General features: G+C 37.8%; 1 protein-coding gene across 1 annotated transcript in view; it reads right to left on the reverse strand.

Annotated features, from left to right (window-relative positions):
- Positions 1-18,276, reverse strand: part of LOC139954032 (MOB kinase activator 2-like) — a 29,036-nt gene that overhangs the window by 10,595 nt on the left and 165 nt on the right. The gene's annotated exons all lie outside the window — the stretch shown is intronic.

An 18,276-nucleotide genomic window follows, 5' to 3' on the forward strand; every position in this document is an offset into this window, starting at 1 on the left:
TACTTCTTTCTTGAAAACTATGACACTTCAGAGGGAGCCATCTCTCACAATGTTTTATACCATCAACCTCTCCCCATTACTCGTAATCAAGAAAGGTTTTATGCTAATAATTATTTTGAGTAATTACCAATAGCGTCCACTGCCTTTAATGCAGATTGATGAATAAGGTTGGAGAAGTCACTGGCCTCGTTGGTATGCAGTGATCTGACACTTCACACTTGAAAGGGCAGGGTTCCGCCCATGATTTCTCTAGTGGTGAAAAAGCGTTTCCCTAGAAATCATTACGAGATGGATCAGTTCATGCAGGCCTGATACTTCATGAAGGCAACAGCGGCGATTGCCTCCATGCCCCCTGGGGATTGCCTTGGTGCCCATGAAATGCTCTGACAGTAGAAGTTCAGTCCTGACACACATGTACTTAACGAAGAAGGCAACGAAGGCAACTGCCTCCATGCCCCTGGTCATTGCATTGGTTCCCAAAATGTACAATTTCCTCATAGGTTGCCCTTTACCAAGGAGAACATGCCTTGGTGCCCTTGCCCTTTCAAAAAACGAAGCATACAGGCATGTAGATCATAATAAATAGACTCACATCAAAGAAGTGCTCAAAATTACTGGCTTCAGATCTATACCATTTCTACTAGTAAATACACAATTTTACATTTTGTTGAAAACCTTTGAAAGGAAATTGAGAAGTAAATTCTTCCAGTGGTGGTTGTTTTTTGGGGGTTTTTTTGCAAGTCACCAGACACACAAGGCCTGAAGGCCACTTCAAGGTGTGGGCTACAATTTTTTTTTGTCCAGAGGCAGTTGCCACCTACTCCTAGGGCTGAAACAGGGTTACCCCTTTTATTTTAGTCCATACAGATGTAGGCTTGGGTTTCATCAGTCCGAAGCCTGGCCGGTAGAGCAGAAAGCACTACCTCCCAAATTTTATGTAGCAAGTGTCTTGACCAGGATTCGAACCCACACTCTGCTGATCAAACATTTCAAACAGCAGAGCTTGAATGCGGTGCTCTTAACCGCTCGGCCATGACTTGGGAATCCTGAGTGCCGGGCGGGTTTTCCGGCACCGACCACTGTGGGCAGAACCCTGAAAAGGGTAGGGCATACATTATTGAACCACGGCCACATTCAGACATTAGTGAGAGGCTTGCTAATGTAAACAACAGTGCAGTTTCGCTGTCTATACATGTAGCACATTTTAACTCAACTAATTGTCTGGGACGTTAACTGGATTCAGTTTCTAAACATACATAAAATGTGTACATTACATACAGCTGCCCTGTCAAGGAAATTGATTAGTTGTAAATCATTGCGGAAGACACCTACATACGTACATGTACACATGTACATAATTCACATCAAACTTTACCATATTAAAAGACATAGTTTTTCCATGTCATTTTGTAAACAAAAACTTCCAGAACTGCCATTGTCCCAGCAATGGCTGCGGAGTGTACAAAATTTGTGCATACATGTACGATCGGTCATGATGTACACGTATATGTAGTAGTTTCTCAATTCAATGTGTATAAAAATTGTTTGCAGCTCATTGCAAAGTTCCTCAAAACAGTTCCGATACTGTCAGCATTTAACATAATTAATCAATAAAAAAAATAAATAAACATGGTGTGATTAAAAACATGTTTGTTACTAATTACGGATTGATAGTATTTCAAACAGTGGACGATTAAAAATGTAACAGCTGTGATGACCTGTTTGGGTCAAGGTTTATCAGTTTATAAAAGCAGCTGGTTTTAAAGGCGGTGGACACTATTGGTAACTGTCAAAGACTAGCCTTCACAGTTGGTGTATCTCAACATATGCATAAAATAACTAACCTCTGAAAATTTGAGCTCAATCGGTCATCGAAGTTGCGAGATATTAATGAAAGAAAAAAACACCCTTGTCACACGAAGGAGTATTGCCTTGGTGCCCTTGCCATTAAAATACGAATCGTAAGGACTGACACTTTACACGACCCAACATGAAATAAGTCACCTGTAAAGGTTTTAAGTTCAATAGGTTCAACCCAGCATGAAATAATTCACCCCTGAAACTTTAAGTTCAATAGTGTCACAATTAAAATCTGCTCATGGCAAGTAAACACCACTTCTCAGCTTGCCCTAGAGGCAGAAGGATGTATAAAATGCAACTCAAAACTGCACAACCTACCGAGTACACCATGGTTTTTACCCATAATGAATATACACCGATGTGTGTTTATAAGCACTGGGGTCGATTTCACAAAGAGTTAGGACTAGTCCTAACTTAAGACTAGTCCTAGGAGATGTACAAATTGCACTGGTAGTCCTAAGTTAGGACGAGTAACTGGTCCTAACTCGAGATAAGACTAGTCCTAACTCTTTGTGAAATCCACCCCTGTACATGTATACTCACTACTTTCACGATTCTGTGAAAAAATTCACAGGCATTTATACACACACGTGTACTACTCGGGTGGGATTCGAACACAACGTCCTTCGCAATTCTAGAGCAGTGTCTTACCAAGATGATCTTCCCTTCAAGGGAACTCGGCAAACTCTTACAAGGGGATATAAACACCCAGCTGGCAAAAGCCAATCTCTCTCAGAATACAAACATTGGTTTAACGTCTATGATTATGAAACTGCATTACTACACAAATTAAGAAATTGTGATTCAGTAACTAGACGACAATACTTATTCTAGACATTGTGAAATCAGCGGCTAGCTTGGGGTTTCGAACCTAAAACCTTGTGATTGCAAGTCCAGCAGTACAGTTTAATCACGTGACCACGGCTTGTTGAAAGAATTCTGGGGTGGATACATGTACATTTACGCATCACAAAGAGTTACAACTAGTCTGAGGACTGTCTCATCTCGAGTTGGGACGAATAACATACTCGTCCAGCTTTCTCCAGAAGACGATCAGAGCATACTGATCGAAACGTCGAGTTGAAACCAACGGTTCTTTTCAGAACCACCCCAACTCATTAGAGATAGTCTTTACATGGTGTTACCGCAAACCTTTCTATATCGTATTTCCACCATGCAAAGTTTCAAATCCTACATACTCGTCCTAACTAAGGACTAGCCATACCTTTTAATATCTCCTAGGACTAGTCCTAAGTTAGGACAACTCCTTATTCTTTGTGAAATCGGCCCCTGGTCAAGTAAATATTTTTAACCACAAGCCCTGTGGCCTGTGGTTTTGTGGGTTTTCCCACCAAATTTGAGCTCTGAGTTAGACATAAACTACACATATGTATGCTCTTTGGACTTCCGATGTGGCAACAATAAATTATGGTCTAGTGATGTCAAAGTCAACAGAGACCTGAAAGCTGGTTAACAATCGTTCCACGAAATGCAGAACTGACGACCTGGTTTCATTTTCAAAAGAACATTGCGTTTGTAGAGTGGCATTCACAAAGGACTATTATGTCGGCAGATTTTCAGTCCAGACAAGCGAAGTGAAACATAATGTATTATTAGCAGCTTACTGTAAAACTACAAAAGGGCAATTCCACGGTTAGTTTCGTTACACTTTTAGCTGCTTAGCACAGCTCTGTGATCTCCAATATTAACATGAAAGCCTATCAAGTCTCCATTTTTGTACCATGGCTACATCTTGGTTAGACCTAATATACAACAAAATTACAAACTTCTAGACACATTTATTCCGTTGTTATGATCAGTTTAATTTTGGTTAGTTACGTTACAAAAAAGGGACATGGAAAAAAAATGCATGTCTTTGAACAAAAAGTTTCCTCAAACAGGGTACAGCTGAAACAAACTTTACTATTTCTATAACTACAAGGGTACTAGCAAGTGTTTTGGTAGGGGAAAAAATAAAATAACTCTTATCAGTTCCAGGCATTGCCCCAAAATCATGGTTAGTTACGTTACAGTTAGTTACGTTTCACTTTGTCCGTGACTAATATTATTTGTGATACACCCTTTGTACTTCACTCACAGCTCTAATCTGGTCTATATTAGTAACTAGTATGCAATACTACACTATATACAAATCAATTAAGCAAAAAACAATGGAATAAAGTAATATTTGGTAACAAAATTGCAAAAAAGGTATAAAAAGCCATTACCTCGCCATATCATTAACCCAGGTCACATATATTACAAAATGTTTATATCTGTAACATAAACTTGTTCCTTTACATTCATAAGCCATGCAGTATTTTAAAGTCACAATAAACCAAGTGAATTTCTCTCTTACATAGATACCAAAGAAAACAAAACAATAGAAAGGATGTTAAATGAGTCGCTTGTCTTGACTCTTGGTCATGGACACTAATCTTACAGTTAAACAGAAATTTTTGAAATGCTCGCGATTGTTGACATTTTCTGGCACATCTAGCTTGAAAATCATTTTGTCCCTCGTATAGAAGATACAAACATTTTGAGTGGGCCATTTTACAGAAGATGCTTCACTGCCCCTCCCATGCCATCCACATGACCTTTGCCATGGGAGGTGCAGAAGAAAGTCCAGCGAATTTCAATCTTGTGCTGCTCTTGAAGTACAGCTGTCACGCTCCACAATGCTTTTCAGCTTAATGCTTAAATGGGCAGTCTCTCTCTCTTCATCACACCCTCCCTCCTTTCCTAACCCCACCCTGACCTACCAACACCAGTTCCTCTTTGCCCTTCTACTACATACATGTACCCCCTCCCTAATTAATAACTAAAGCCTTTGATTATCCATGTACAAAGGAAGACTTATTATAATATTAAACCTTTTGAACACGTTCCGGTCCTACTGTTTTTTGTGCTTTGTCCTAAAAAAAATCTCTACGAGATGCACATCAAAATGTTTTTGTTTTTTTCACACTAATCGCATCCCATGGTCTGTTTGCACAGGGCAACAAGCTTATAATGAGTTTGCTTCCCCCTTACATACAAGCTGATATTGTTGACGATTAGACAGCAACATCTCTCGCTGTTTCTTATGTCACAAAATGTCTGGACGGCCACTGCCTTTTTCTCCTAGTTGTATTTTTTTGTAGTGACTAGCTGCCTTTATGTTTTCTTAGTGTTGCTAATTGCTTTTCCTTGTTTGAAAATGGCCAGTTTGATCTATGGACATAAAAATAAGGAACAAAGTCAATCAACTTTTTTGAAAATTGCAATTTTTATAACTACACATATGTATGTACCTGATGAACAATGTTAGAATTATACACATGCAGCACTTGTACACAAACTCTCATTAATTTAGTATATAGAAGAGAAATACAACTTTAAGATAACCCTTTAAAATAAAATTCATGTGGATTACACCATGTAACTTTATTGTCATCAAACTTACCCCAAAAAGTTCACCACAAAAGTTGAAGAAGATGAACTTGTAGGACAGGGGTGTTGCGCATGGATCTTGCATACATAATATGCATACAGACAAAATGAGGCACATGGCAAACAAAACATTGCTAGAAGTTGAATTGTGGGTCAAAGAACAGTATCACACTTCCCTAACTTGTTTAAACTCTACAACATGGCTGAAAACTTATGCTTGTGTCAACTTAGCAGCATCTTAATAGTCTTTATGTCGGTTAGTTACGTTACGGTCCGGTTAGTTACGTTACATAGTTAGTTACGTTACAGTTTTTGACTGCTTCTATTTTCCACATGGTACAATTTTTATGATTTTTCCTTCCTTATTTTAATTAAGGATTGCACCAAGTAGGAAAATTCAAGATATAAACATTTTAATTGATTGCCTTCTCTACAGGCAGAAACAATTGGAAGTTTTGGTTAGTTACGTTACATAAGGTTTAATGGGGGTACAAGCTTCACAGATTGATGGTCTGAATCTATCACAAACACAAATTTTGACGATTGCAGCCAATGTTTAGGTCCAATCAATGAATAAATATGACTAGATTGATTTGATACCTTCTTCCCCCTTCAGTAGTAAATTGAAGTTGCACAACTTTTTTACACATAATTTCATGATAAAACATTGTTGGCACAAAAATTATTTTTTTGTAACTTTCTTGCAAAGACATGACATTGAAACAATTTTTTCCTGAATATTTGATGTATATGCTACAATATAAGCCTAATTTTTACTTAAAAAACACAATTCTAAATTTTGAGGTCATGTCCACTTCTTCATGGAATTGCCCAAAAGAAGAAGTAAAATATGTGGACTGCACGAGTCAATCAGACCACTATGTTCCCTCATTTTACCAATAGTAAAACTAGACAACGTACAAACTAGACCAGGCCTGAGATCTATCAGCAATACGCTTCTTGTTCCTCGAACTCGCCTGGCCAGTTACCGGACAGGGCCTTTTCCAACAAGCAACAAGAACCCTCTGAAACTCACTGCTTTACAAGGACAGAATGCCAAGCGACAATTTCTAATAATATGTTATTATATCAACAGCTCTGCAGTGCTTTGACTAATTAAATTTTTATGGTAATTAAATTGTGGAGTAATTAGTACTAATTACCAAATGAACTTGTACACCCTGCATTTAAAAACAGGGTGTACAATGTACGGCACATTTTATACCGTTGGTTTTTACTCCCAAAACAATGGGCATTACAACCTACTTGGTAAAGAGCACAATTTTAAGAGTTGTTGATATTATAAAACAATGTTAAATATGACACACCATTTGATTATCATGTAATTTTATAGAAAGGAAAATTTTGTAACCCTAAAATTTAATATTTTTTATATATGAAGCCTTTCATGGGCATCATCTGAGAAACAACCATTACCATTTCTTTGCAACAAGGTTTTATTTTAAATATTATTTTCTAGCAACTTTGTTGACCAGTGGAGCCCAAATTATTAAAGGCTTGTATGCAAAGATACACACATGATACTGGTCTTTGACAAATTACCAATAAGTACATATACCTTGCCCCCCCCCCACCCCCCGTATACAATGTATACACAGAAAGCAAGGAACACTGTATACCAAAATGTATCAATAAGTATACTTGGTAACGAGTAATGGGGAGCTGTTGATAGTATAAAACATTGTGAGAAACGGCTCCCTCTGAAGTAACATAGTTTTTGAGAAAGGTAATTTTCCAAAAATTTGATTTCGAGACCTCACAATTAGATTTTGAGGTCTCTAAATCAACCTAAAAGCACACAACTTCGTGTGACAAGGGTGTTTTTTCTTTCATTATTATCTCAGAACTTTGACGAACAGTTAAGTTAAAATTTTCTCAGGTTGTTATTTTATGCATTTGTTGAGATACACCAAGTGAGAAGACTGGTCTTTGACAATTACCAATTTAGTGTCCAGTGTCTTTAAGGGGTCCACTGACCCATCGTGTGAAAGACCCCACAAGGAAATTCCAGGAGGGCCCAATTTCATAAAGCATTTACGTGTAAGCACAAAATCTTGCTACGCACAGAAAACTCTTGCTTAGTCAATATAGGTTACCAGCCAAAATACTATACATTTACCATTGCTGTGACTGGTATCTTGCTCATTTCTTGCTTAGGAAAAGAAGTTTGCATTTGAACTTGAAGCCAAATTTTCTGCTAATCAGCTTTATGAAATTGGGCCCTGAACGCTCAATTTGCCTACATGTGAACAGTAGTCATAACTTTGTATTTTCAGGTATGATCCTTCAGTAATTAAATGAACAAACCACTCCCAAAGAGTTTACCAGCCCCATTCAAAACAACCAGACCTTCAAATCAGTCAATAGAAGCACTACAATAGGCATTGTGGGCGTTTACTTACATAAATATATTCTTGTTTACTTTGATGTAAGGGAATTGCCCCAGAGTTTTCTGGTTTTCCCAAAGTTGGCTATCACTATTTGGGATTTTGGCCGATATGGGTGAACCGTGTGCAGATAAACATAAATTGCAGTCGATACCTTAAAAACAATTTTTATTTATTTATGACTTTATTTTCCTTTGTTTATTTTAGTATCATTTTTTTTTTTTATTCAATTCATTTATTAATTTATTTATTTATTGACATATTTTTATGTTTTCTGCATTTATTCGTTTTTTATTTATTTATTTATTTTTATTTATTTTTTTATTAATATTATTATTAATATTATTAATATTATTATTATTATTATTTTTATTATTATTATTATTTTTTATTTATTTTTTTTTTTTTTTTGGGGGGGGTGTATTTCAGATAAAATTTACAGAAATCATTTAGTTAAAGAAAACATTTAGAATGCATCAGATTAAACAGTAGGACTTTTACAAATCAAAGAATTTGGTTCACCAAGCACAAATTTGAAAACATTCTGAGGACTTCGTTATCTAAGTCATTTGTATCTTCTACATACTGTACACAAAATTTATTGTGGAAATAAATATTAACGTTGAATTGAATAGTGCACATTACACAATCCCCTTACATTGTACATGTAAAGATGCCCTTTACATGTATACCATAAAGAAATTATCCAGCCATACCAATAATATTGAAGTTCAAGGTCTACTTGTGACGTCCAACTTGAATGACATCATGTACGTACTGTATATAAAGACAAATTGCACAGATGAACTATAAACACAGCCGTCGATTTCACAAAGAGTTAAGATTCATCTTATCTTGAGTAGGTACGAGTAACTCGTCCTAACTTAGGATTAATCTTAAGGTCTGCATGCTACAGTGCAGGGTTGGGACTCGTCCACAGTCCTAAGATTAGTCTTAAGTTAGGAAGAGTTTTGTGAAATCGACGGCAGGATGTGTTTGTTGTATAGCTGTGCATAACAGGCCAAGAAGTATGCAGGCCACATCCAGAAACCATGGCCTTTGTGGCCTGCAAGGCCTGCGTTGCCCCTAGCCTTGGTACCTTCAAAAGTTTCCGCATCGACTTTCAGATTTACCAATGGAAGTGCCCTTTGCATAATGAAAATGGCCTTGCCCTTCAAAAGTTTCATTGACTTTCAGATTTTCCAATGGAAGTGCCCTTTGCATAATGAAAATGGCCTTGCCCTTCAAAAGTTTCATTGACTTTCAGATTTTCCAATGGAAGTGCCCTTTGCATAATGAAAATGGCCTTGCCCTTCAAAAGTTTCATTGACTTTCAGATTTACCAATGGAAGTGCCCTTTGCATTATATTGAAAATGGCCTTGCCCTTCAAAAGTTTCCGCATTGACTTTCAGATTTTCCAATGGAAGTGCCCTTTGAAAAAGAAAATGGCCTTGCCCTTTTAACATGTTCAAAAATAAAAATCCAGGCCTCCGTGGCCTGCGTTGCCCTGTTGCCCCCTGGCCTTGGTACCCTTCAAAAGTTTTGCATTGACTTTTAGTTTTTCCAATGGAAGTGCCTTTTGCAAAATGAAAACGGCCTTGCCCTTTCAACATGTTCAAAAATAAACAAATGAAGGCCTGTCACGGCACAAAATGTGGGTACACATTAAACTCATACAATGTGAACCCTTACTCTCTGGTATACCGAATAGTGTAGCTTACATTGTACTAAAGAGGTCATTCAGTTTTTGACTGCACTCATTGTCCAATAGAAAGAGTATGAAACTTGAGGGGGGATAGTTCAACTTTCTACAAACATGAAGTGTTTCGTGAAAAGGTTACTTCACTACTCAAAAGAATTTAAGATATTTTATCAGACTCAAACACAATTTTTATTTTTATTTTTATTTTAGATATTATCATACAGAGTAAGGTCATTTGTATTGCTAATATTCTCCAACCAAAGAACACTAAGACCGATTGACTTTACTGGCCCTTTAGAGGTAGTTGTTTCTCGCATTGTTTTATACCGTATCGACAGCTTTCCATTGCTTGTACCAAATAAGTTGTTATGCTAACAATTATTTTTAGTAATTAAAAGGCACTGTACACGTTGGGTAATCGTCAAAGGTGTTCTCACTTGGTGTATCCCATCATAAGCATAAAATAACAAGCCTGTGAAAACTTGGGCTCAATCGATCATCGAAGTTGCAAAAAAAATGATGGACGAATTTGTGTGCTTCAGATGGGGAATAAAAGACTTCTAGCTAGAAGTCTTTTATTAATGTAGTGAAAAATTACCTCTTTCTCAAAAACTACGTTACTTTAGAGGGAGTCGTTTCCACACAATGTTTTATACTATCAACAGCTCTCCATGCTTGTTACCACGTCAGTTTTTAAGTTAATATTTCTTTTGAGTAATTACCAAACGTGTACCTTCCCTTTAAAACAGGGTGTCCAAAAGACACCCAGACACCCCTCTGGCTAATAATGTAGTGTGTTAGAAATCTGTATGCAATGTAAATGTACGCGAACTGTATGACATTTCCATCGTTTTGAGAGGACAATAATGGGGGGGAATAACGTTAATTATGTAATTACAGGATCTACATGTAATAGGATCAGATTGATTTATTGATTTTGAATCTTTAACTAGTGCATGCTCTCTAGCGGCAATACAGCATCAGGATTATGAAGCTCATTGAAGGTGGCGTAGAAAGGTCACAAACATTTTTGATATCTTTTGTAGATAAAGTGTTTGGCCATGACATGAATCCCTGCTCTCCCTAACTGTGAATGAAGATGTTTAATTGTTTGTAATTTAACTATAGAAGTAAGTGTAAAAAAAAAAAAAAATGAAAATCACAGATGAATTTTTTCAGGAGTCAAATCTGTACGTGCTAAAATAATTTTTGTGTCATGAGACAAACATTATATTAGTGCATTTTCATTACTCATTTCTCAAAAACTACAGCACCTTTGCAAGTATTATTTTAAGGGAAGCTTTAAAAAATAATGTAAATCTGTGGTATTAGTGTATGTAGCGTCGTGGCAAAAAGTACCCAGACCCTTTAAGAATCTAAAAACCTCCCATCATCTTCTCTCAGTTCTTGGATGTCGTAGCCCAAGTCCCGTGTTTAAATGTCACAAACAGTGCCTTTAAAGAACCCCAAAACCTCCCAACATCTTCTGTCAGTTCTTGGATGTCGTAAGAAGCCAATGTCCCAGTTTCTTCGACAGCCTCCCACCGAGCACGTCCACCGCATCACTAAGCATGCTAAGAAACCGCGGGGTTTCAATTTCATGCGGCCAGCCCCCATACTGATCTGTAACCAGATGATTATGAATTCAGTCTACTGCGATGACGTCTTTTGGCTTTTTGTCTGGTCCATGGCTTTAGTTTTTCTCAAATTGGAAACAGCCGTTGTATATTCAATGCATGACATTTTACATCTCAAGTGAACCACAGGACTGATAGAGGAGGACCCTGATTGACTTCTGTTGTAATTGTTATTTTGTGAGCAGGTAAAATATTACACATGGGAAACCCTACAAAGTCACAAACTGAGACCCGAGTGTTCGAAAATGAATACCTGCTATCACTGAAAGGTCAGAGTTTAGCATTGTGACGTTAACATAGTACTTGTTTACAAGTTATGAGTCCTGAAAGGAAACACTGTACTAACTCAATGAGATAATAAAGGCAATTGCCTCCATGCCATGAAATGTAGAATTTCCTCATCTATAGGGTGCCCATTAGCAAGGAGGACATGCCTTGGTGCCCTTGCCCTTTCAACTGTTCAAAAACGAAGCACAGGCCTGTATGCTTCGTTTTTGAAAGGGCAAGAGCACCAAGGCGTTTTCTCTTTGGCAAAAGGCACCCTATGAGGAAATTGTAAAATTCTACTGGAGCATTTCAAGGGCACCAAGGCAATGGCAAGGGGCAACGGAGGCAATCGCCTCCGTTGCCTCCGTGAAGTATCAGGCCTGGAAGCATACATTACATGTGTGTAACCAGTTTACCGAATCAGAAACAAATATCCTTTACCAAATTGCCTTAACAACAAAGCCAACAGTTAAGAATCAAAGAAATAAAAAGCAACAAAAACCTCAAAGCCGACAGTAAAAAGGATATTATAGATTGGTCTAAAGTTGTTGAGTTTGTAAAATGTAAAGTAACTTTATAGACAAAATCATAAAGAGAGATTCATACAGGTACACAATAAAAGTCAGGAAAGTTTCAGCTGGATACGTATAGTACAATACTTGCTGAGAAAAAGAAAAAAAAACTATCACCGTACATGCCGAATACTCAATAAGGAGTTTTTTTGCCAAAAACTCTGAGCAAAATAATGTACATTGTGACCCCCAGCACAGATTTCAAATTACTGTCTGGACTAAATGTGCATTGATCTGAGACATAGCTAATGAAAAGGTATTAAAGGTCACAGAGAAAGAACACAGTCAAACGCCAGTGCATTCAACCATGATTCAACCTACATTACAATTCTTGGTCACTATTGGGTGTTAAATTACCTACAGAGATGAGGCTTGACAGTGATACAAGGGTATACATTATCGGAGTCCTGTCTTGCTCAATACTGAATGTCTTAAGACCCAGCAGTGGTGACCTAGATCATAGAGGCTTGACCTAGATCATAGAGGCTTGACCAACCTCTACTATTGGACTTCTGTCTGGGTCACTACTGAATGTCTAAAGACCCAGCAGTGATGACCTAGATCATAGAGGCTTGACCGACCTCTACATGTACTATTGGACTTCTGTCTGGGTCACTACTGAATGTTTTAAGACCCAGCAGTGATGACCTAGATCATAGAGGCTTGACCGACCTCTACTATTGGACTTCAGTCTGGGTCACTACTGAATGTCTAAAGGCCCAGCAGTGATGACCTAGATCATAGAGGCTTGACCGACCTCTACTATTGGATTCATGTATTGGTCACTACAGGATTGTTAAAGACCACGCAGTAATGACCTAGATCATAGAGGCTTGATGGTTGGACTCTTAAGACTCCTGTCTAGGTCACTACTAGATGTTAAAGACCCATCAGTGATGACCTAGATCATAAGCTTGACAGTCCTGTACTATTGGACCCCTGTCTTGGTCATTACAAGGTGTTACATGACCCAGCAGTGATGATCGAGATCCTAGGCTTGACCAACGTGTACTAGTGGACCCCTGTCTTGGTCACTACTGGGTGTTAAATGACCCAGCAATGATGACCTAAATCATCTGTAGAGGCTTGACCGACCTGCTATGATTAGTTTCCTATTTTTGTCACTACTGGATGTTTAAACTGTGATGACCCAGATTGTTGACCGAGCTGGACTAAATTACAGTAAGAAGATTGGACTCCAGCTGGCACTGGTCCTGACTGGGTGTCACACACTGGTTATTTACAGTCCTCGCCACCCCACACTGATTACACTCTAACACTTCACAATTTATACACACACAGAGTAAAGAATTACTGTGTGATTCCTGGCTACACACAAGCTAAGTGCTTCTGATTGGCACACCCCATTGACAAAATAGAGAAACTGCCAACCAAGGGCTAGATAGCTCAGTTGATAGAGCGTCGGCAAATTAATCCGTAGGTTGTTGGTTCGAGTCCCACATTACTTCTTTGTTCAACCCTAACTCAGAATTAGATCACTGCGCAGATTTGAAGTTCTGCCTTCACAAACTGACTCATCAATAGTCCAGGTTTTTTTTTTCGGGTTTTTTTTGGGGGCCATTCTGAACCCAAACTTGTGAAGTTTTGCCTGAGCAGTAAACACGCTGAATTGAAACACTTAAAATGTCATAATAATGGAAGAAAAAACACCTACATGTAAAGTTGTCACGCCGAAGTTGGTTGCTTTCAGATGCTTCATTTTGAGACCTAAAAATCTTATTTGAGGTCTCGAAATCAGATTCAAATATTTTAGTGGAAAACTAATTCTTTCTCGAAAACTACCTTTCTTCAGAGGGAGCCGTTTCTCACATTGTTTTATACTATCAACAGCTCTCCATTGCTTGTTAACAAGTAAGTTTTTATGCTACAATTATTTTGAATAATTACCAATAGGGTCCAGTACCTTTCGAGAACAAAAATTTGTTCAACATGTCGAATGTTGGCTTTGAGTTTGATTTGATATAAGCTTGAGCGATATCGATTTATTTTATTCACGATATACCGCCGACAATATATCGGGATATTCGATATAAACGCGATTAATTGAATTTGACATCAGTCTTCAAACTCCAAGTGAAAGTTGTAGAAGAGACAGTCATGGCATAAGAGAGGTGTTCTAATGACCTATTCTTCTGGTTTTACTCCAAACCTATGGGGTGGAAGATGTCTCAGCTAGCAATATACATCACGACATTTAATCGATATCGCGATATATCGCGATATATCGCGATATATCGATATTTCGATTAAAACCAAATCCATCCGATATAGAAATCGTTTCCAAATTAGTATCGCGATATTCAATAATATCGTGATATCGCCCAAGCTTAATTTGATATCAAGTCAATTCTATAATAGTAATGAAGTATTAGTGTAAAGACAAATGAAATAAATCTACAGTACTCTTCATGTTTTAGCGCTAGTTCAAATAAAAACAGTTAAAGGCAGTGGACACTATTGGTAATACTCAAAATAATTATTAGCATAAAACCTTTCTTGGTGACGAGTAATGGGGAGAGGTTGATGGTATAAAACATTGTGAGAAACGGCTCCCTCTGAAGTGACGTAGTTTTCGTGAAAGAATATATTTTCCACGAATTTGATTTCAAGACCTCAAGTTTAGAATTTGAAAGCACACAACTTCGTGTGACAAGGGTGTTTTTGTCTTTCATAGTAATCTCGCAACTCCGACGACCAAACGAGCTCAAATTTTCACAGGTTTGTTATTCTATGCATATATGTTGAGATACACTAAGTGTGAAGACTGGTCTTTGACAATTACCAATAGTGTCCACTGTCTTTAAACATATTTTAAACTGTGTCAGCAAATTTTTTCTTCAAATATCTGGTCTTTTAACAAAATTAGTACAGTACTTTTGAGCTACATAATACACAAAATCAAGCCCAGCTGTACCATCCATAACAACAGTGTACACAAAATGGAGCATGTACTTGAAAAGGTCAAGGGAAACATATACCTCTCTATACAAAGCAACAAAGGGAGTTATTGATTCAAATATAAACCTCACAAAAATGCTGTTTATTTTACGTTACACCGTTTACAATACATACGTTTAAAAAGTTCACTGTCGTTTGACCAAATCTTCCTTCGAGACCCAGTTTCTGTTTCGTTATCATTGGATTGGTAGGACTCAAATAAATTAATATGGATGAGAAAAATATTATTAAATATTTTGTTAATAAATATATTTCTGGTAATAACAAAACAAGTAGGGATCATAAAACAAAGGTGAACTTAATGGAAGTGTCATGGCCGAGCGGTTAAGGTATTTTTATGGTATTAAGTACGTATCTTGTTCAAGAAAAAAAGTTGGACTGCTCAACCACGGCGGCCGCTGCAACAGAGATGACAACCCACCAAGGCGCAGTTCACTGCAGTAGTGATGGATGGATGCCTACACACTACAGGGGTTGAAACTGCCATACCCCCGCAAGCCCAGGACTACCAGATTTACAGCCGGGCTACTCATTTTTCCAGTTTGATAGCCCAATGGGCTAGTGGAAAAATAATGCAAAAATCTCATCACAAACAATAAAGAACTGTGCTATGGTGTATTGTAAAGTTTGAGCCGTGACGCGAGACATAATGTGTCTTTCGGGCTACCAAAATCTCATCAGGGCTACTAAAAATTCTTGGTTACTAGCCCTGCTGACTACAATGAAAATACGCTTAATTTTGACCCCTGCTACACGTACCAATCCTACATTACAGACAGAGCAATTTACGGTAAAGTATCTTACTCAAGAATAAAAGTGCCACAACTGACTGGGACTCGAACCCACACTATGCTAATCAGAAACACCAGAGAACGCTGTAGTACTGCGCCTTGAACACCCAGCAGGGTGGATACGTGCGCATTACAAGTCTTATTATTATTATATTATTAATACAGTAGTCTATAGACCTTTAATAGACCTTTTGGATTGGCTACCATCGAAAGGTCAAACAATGGAAACGTGAACGTCTGCAAATGTCTACAGTAGGCTGTGTGGAAGTGTCCTCACCGATGGTTGCTTAAAAATATCAATCATGTTCCTGATTTTATACAAAATAACTGTCTACCGGCAAACAAGGGAATTTCCCTCTTGTTTTTACTATTGGTTTCATTTTAAAAGTATAGGAAATTTGGAGTCGGATTTAACAGTTGTTTTCCAGTTAACTGGTTGCAAACTTCCAAGCCTACTCCATAGAGGAAGTCCAGTGTCATTGGCCAAAGAATCCGGTACTTTGGCCTTCAATCAGCTTACACAGTTACATGTAGCATCAACTCCCAATGTATTGTTACAATACTTGACCCAAGTGTAAGGGAAAATTTGATTAACTGGCATTTTAACTGGGTCAGTGTTAAATCCTCAAACAATAATGGAAATCATTTGATTCAATGAAAAACTATTAAAGCCATCGGACACTTTCTGTTTAAAAATTATTGTCCAATAACCCACACTTCGTATCACAACTATATAAAATAACAAACCTGTGAAAATTTTGGCTCAATCAGTCATCAGAGTCGGGAGAAAATAACGGGAAAACCCACCCTTGTATTCGCACGTTTCGCCGTGTCATGACATGTGTTTTTAAACAAATCCATAATTTTTCGATACACCGAGAATTGATAATTTTGTTTCAATGTTTTCTCAAAAAGTAAAGCATTTCATGGAATGATATTTCAAGAGAAGTCTTTCACCATTACCTTCTGTAAACCCTGTAAGTTATTTGTAAATCTGCGAACTTTTATTTTGTTTTCTGCTCCGAAATGGTATGATGGCTTTAAATCCACACTTTTCACAGCATGCTGACCATGAGTTACATTCATGAGGCAACCAAGGACAGGCCCTATGTTGCCCCCTGGTATTGGCCTTGGTGCCCCTTCAAATCAAAGGTTTCCCATTGACTTTAATAGATTTTCCAGTTGAAGTGCCCCTTTGCAGTATGAATAAGACGTTACCCCTCTCAAAGATGAAAATTCTAGGCCTCAGGGCCCAACTGTTTTTGTTTGGGACACTAACAAGTGAAAAATCACCAATCTGATTCAATTATAAGTTAGAATTTTTCAAAACAGGGGGCATCCTGGAACAAAATTTTTGTGCACATACTGCATTCCGGCCGATACGCAAAATAATAATAATAATATTGAAGTCTTACAAGCAAGGTACTCAAGGCGCTGAGTATGTACAAACTTTCAGAAAGGTTAGGGCCTATTGCAGTGATAAATTATGAGACCCAATTATTTAGCACCTTATAAGGGTTTACAAGGTGCTACGGCGCATACAGCAGCCACAGCCAGGAACACCGGGGCAAACCCCTTCTCTTTTCGATAAGTGCACTGGGTTCTTTTACATGCCTTACACAACACATGGGACCAACAGCTTTATATCCCATCCAAAGAAGCAATGGTTAAGTGTCTTGCTGTTAAGGACACAAGTGTCGCGGCTGGGGATTCGAAAAACAAAATCATCATCAAGAGAAAACTATAGAGTGCTCACGATTGCACAGTAGGCAAGATAAACACCAAGTAGAAAACATTCTGAAGACCTTGTTTCAATTCACCGTGCTTCGGCCAAAAAAACAAAAAAATGATCTTAGTTGTTAGTTATTTTCTATATAATTACTTTTGTAGCTTCAAATAATATTTAACAGGCATTTATACTGCGCTTTTCCAAAAACATGATCAAAGCACAAAGCTTTGTTTTCCCTTCGGACGACAGAACAGCTGAGAAAACTTGTGTTGATTTTGGTGACGCAAACAAAACAACTGTAAACATTATTCAAAAGATAATTTCATCTTCTACAAAATCAGCTTTTAAAACTTAAACTTTAGTTCACAAGAAAATATTCACACCAACAGTTATCCGACTGATCATTTCTGGGTACAGCAAGATATCGATTGATTGAATTTTCACGATGCAGTGAGAAGTAAATGATGCTTTGTTAAATATTGCAAGAGTGTTAATAAAAAATAAAGGGTTAAAAAAAAATGTACATGGAACTTTTCTGTTCAGCCAGGCCAAATTAAAATTTGCCAAGGACCGGCAAAGCCCAAACCAAAGGCAAAATTGCATTCGTTGTTTATTTATAAATTGGTTTTCAATTTACTGAAATAACATTCCTTTTGGCAATGAGTAAAAAAAGGGTGGCAGGATACGGACATTTTTTCAGGGGGCCTCGTATCGTACCTTGCCTGCCAATCCCCACATCCCTACCCGTGCCATCCGCCGTGCACACCGGCATGACAACATGCGAAGGCCGCCGGCAGAGCATACGCTACCAACTATCATTCCGTTCACACGATAATATGACGGCATCAAAAAACTAGCCGGCTTTCATCAAATCCACCACAAAAACATCTTTGCA

The sequence above is a fragment of the Asterias amurensis genome, chromosome 22 (genome assembly GCF_032118995.1).
Source record: "Asterias amurensis chromosome 22, ASM3211899v1".
Classification (NCBI taxonomy): domain Eukaryota; kingdom Metazoa; phylum Echinodermata; class Asteroidea; order Forcipulatida; family Asteriidae; genus Asterias; species Asterias amurensis.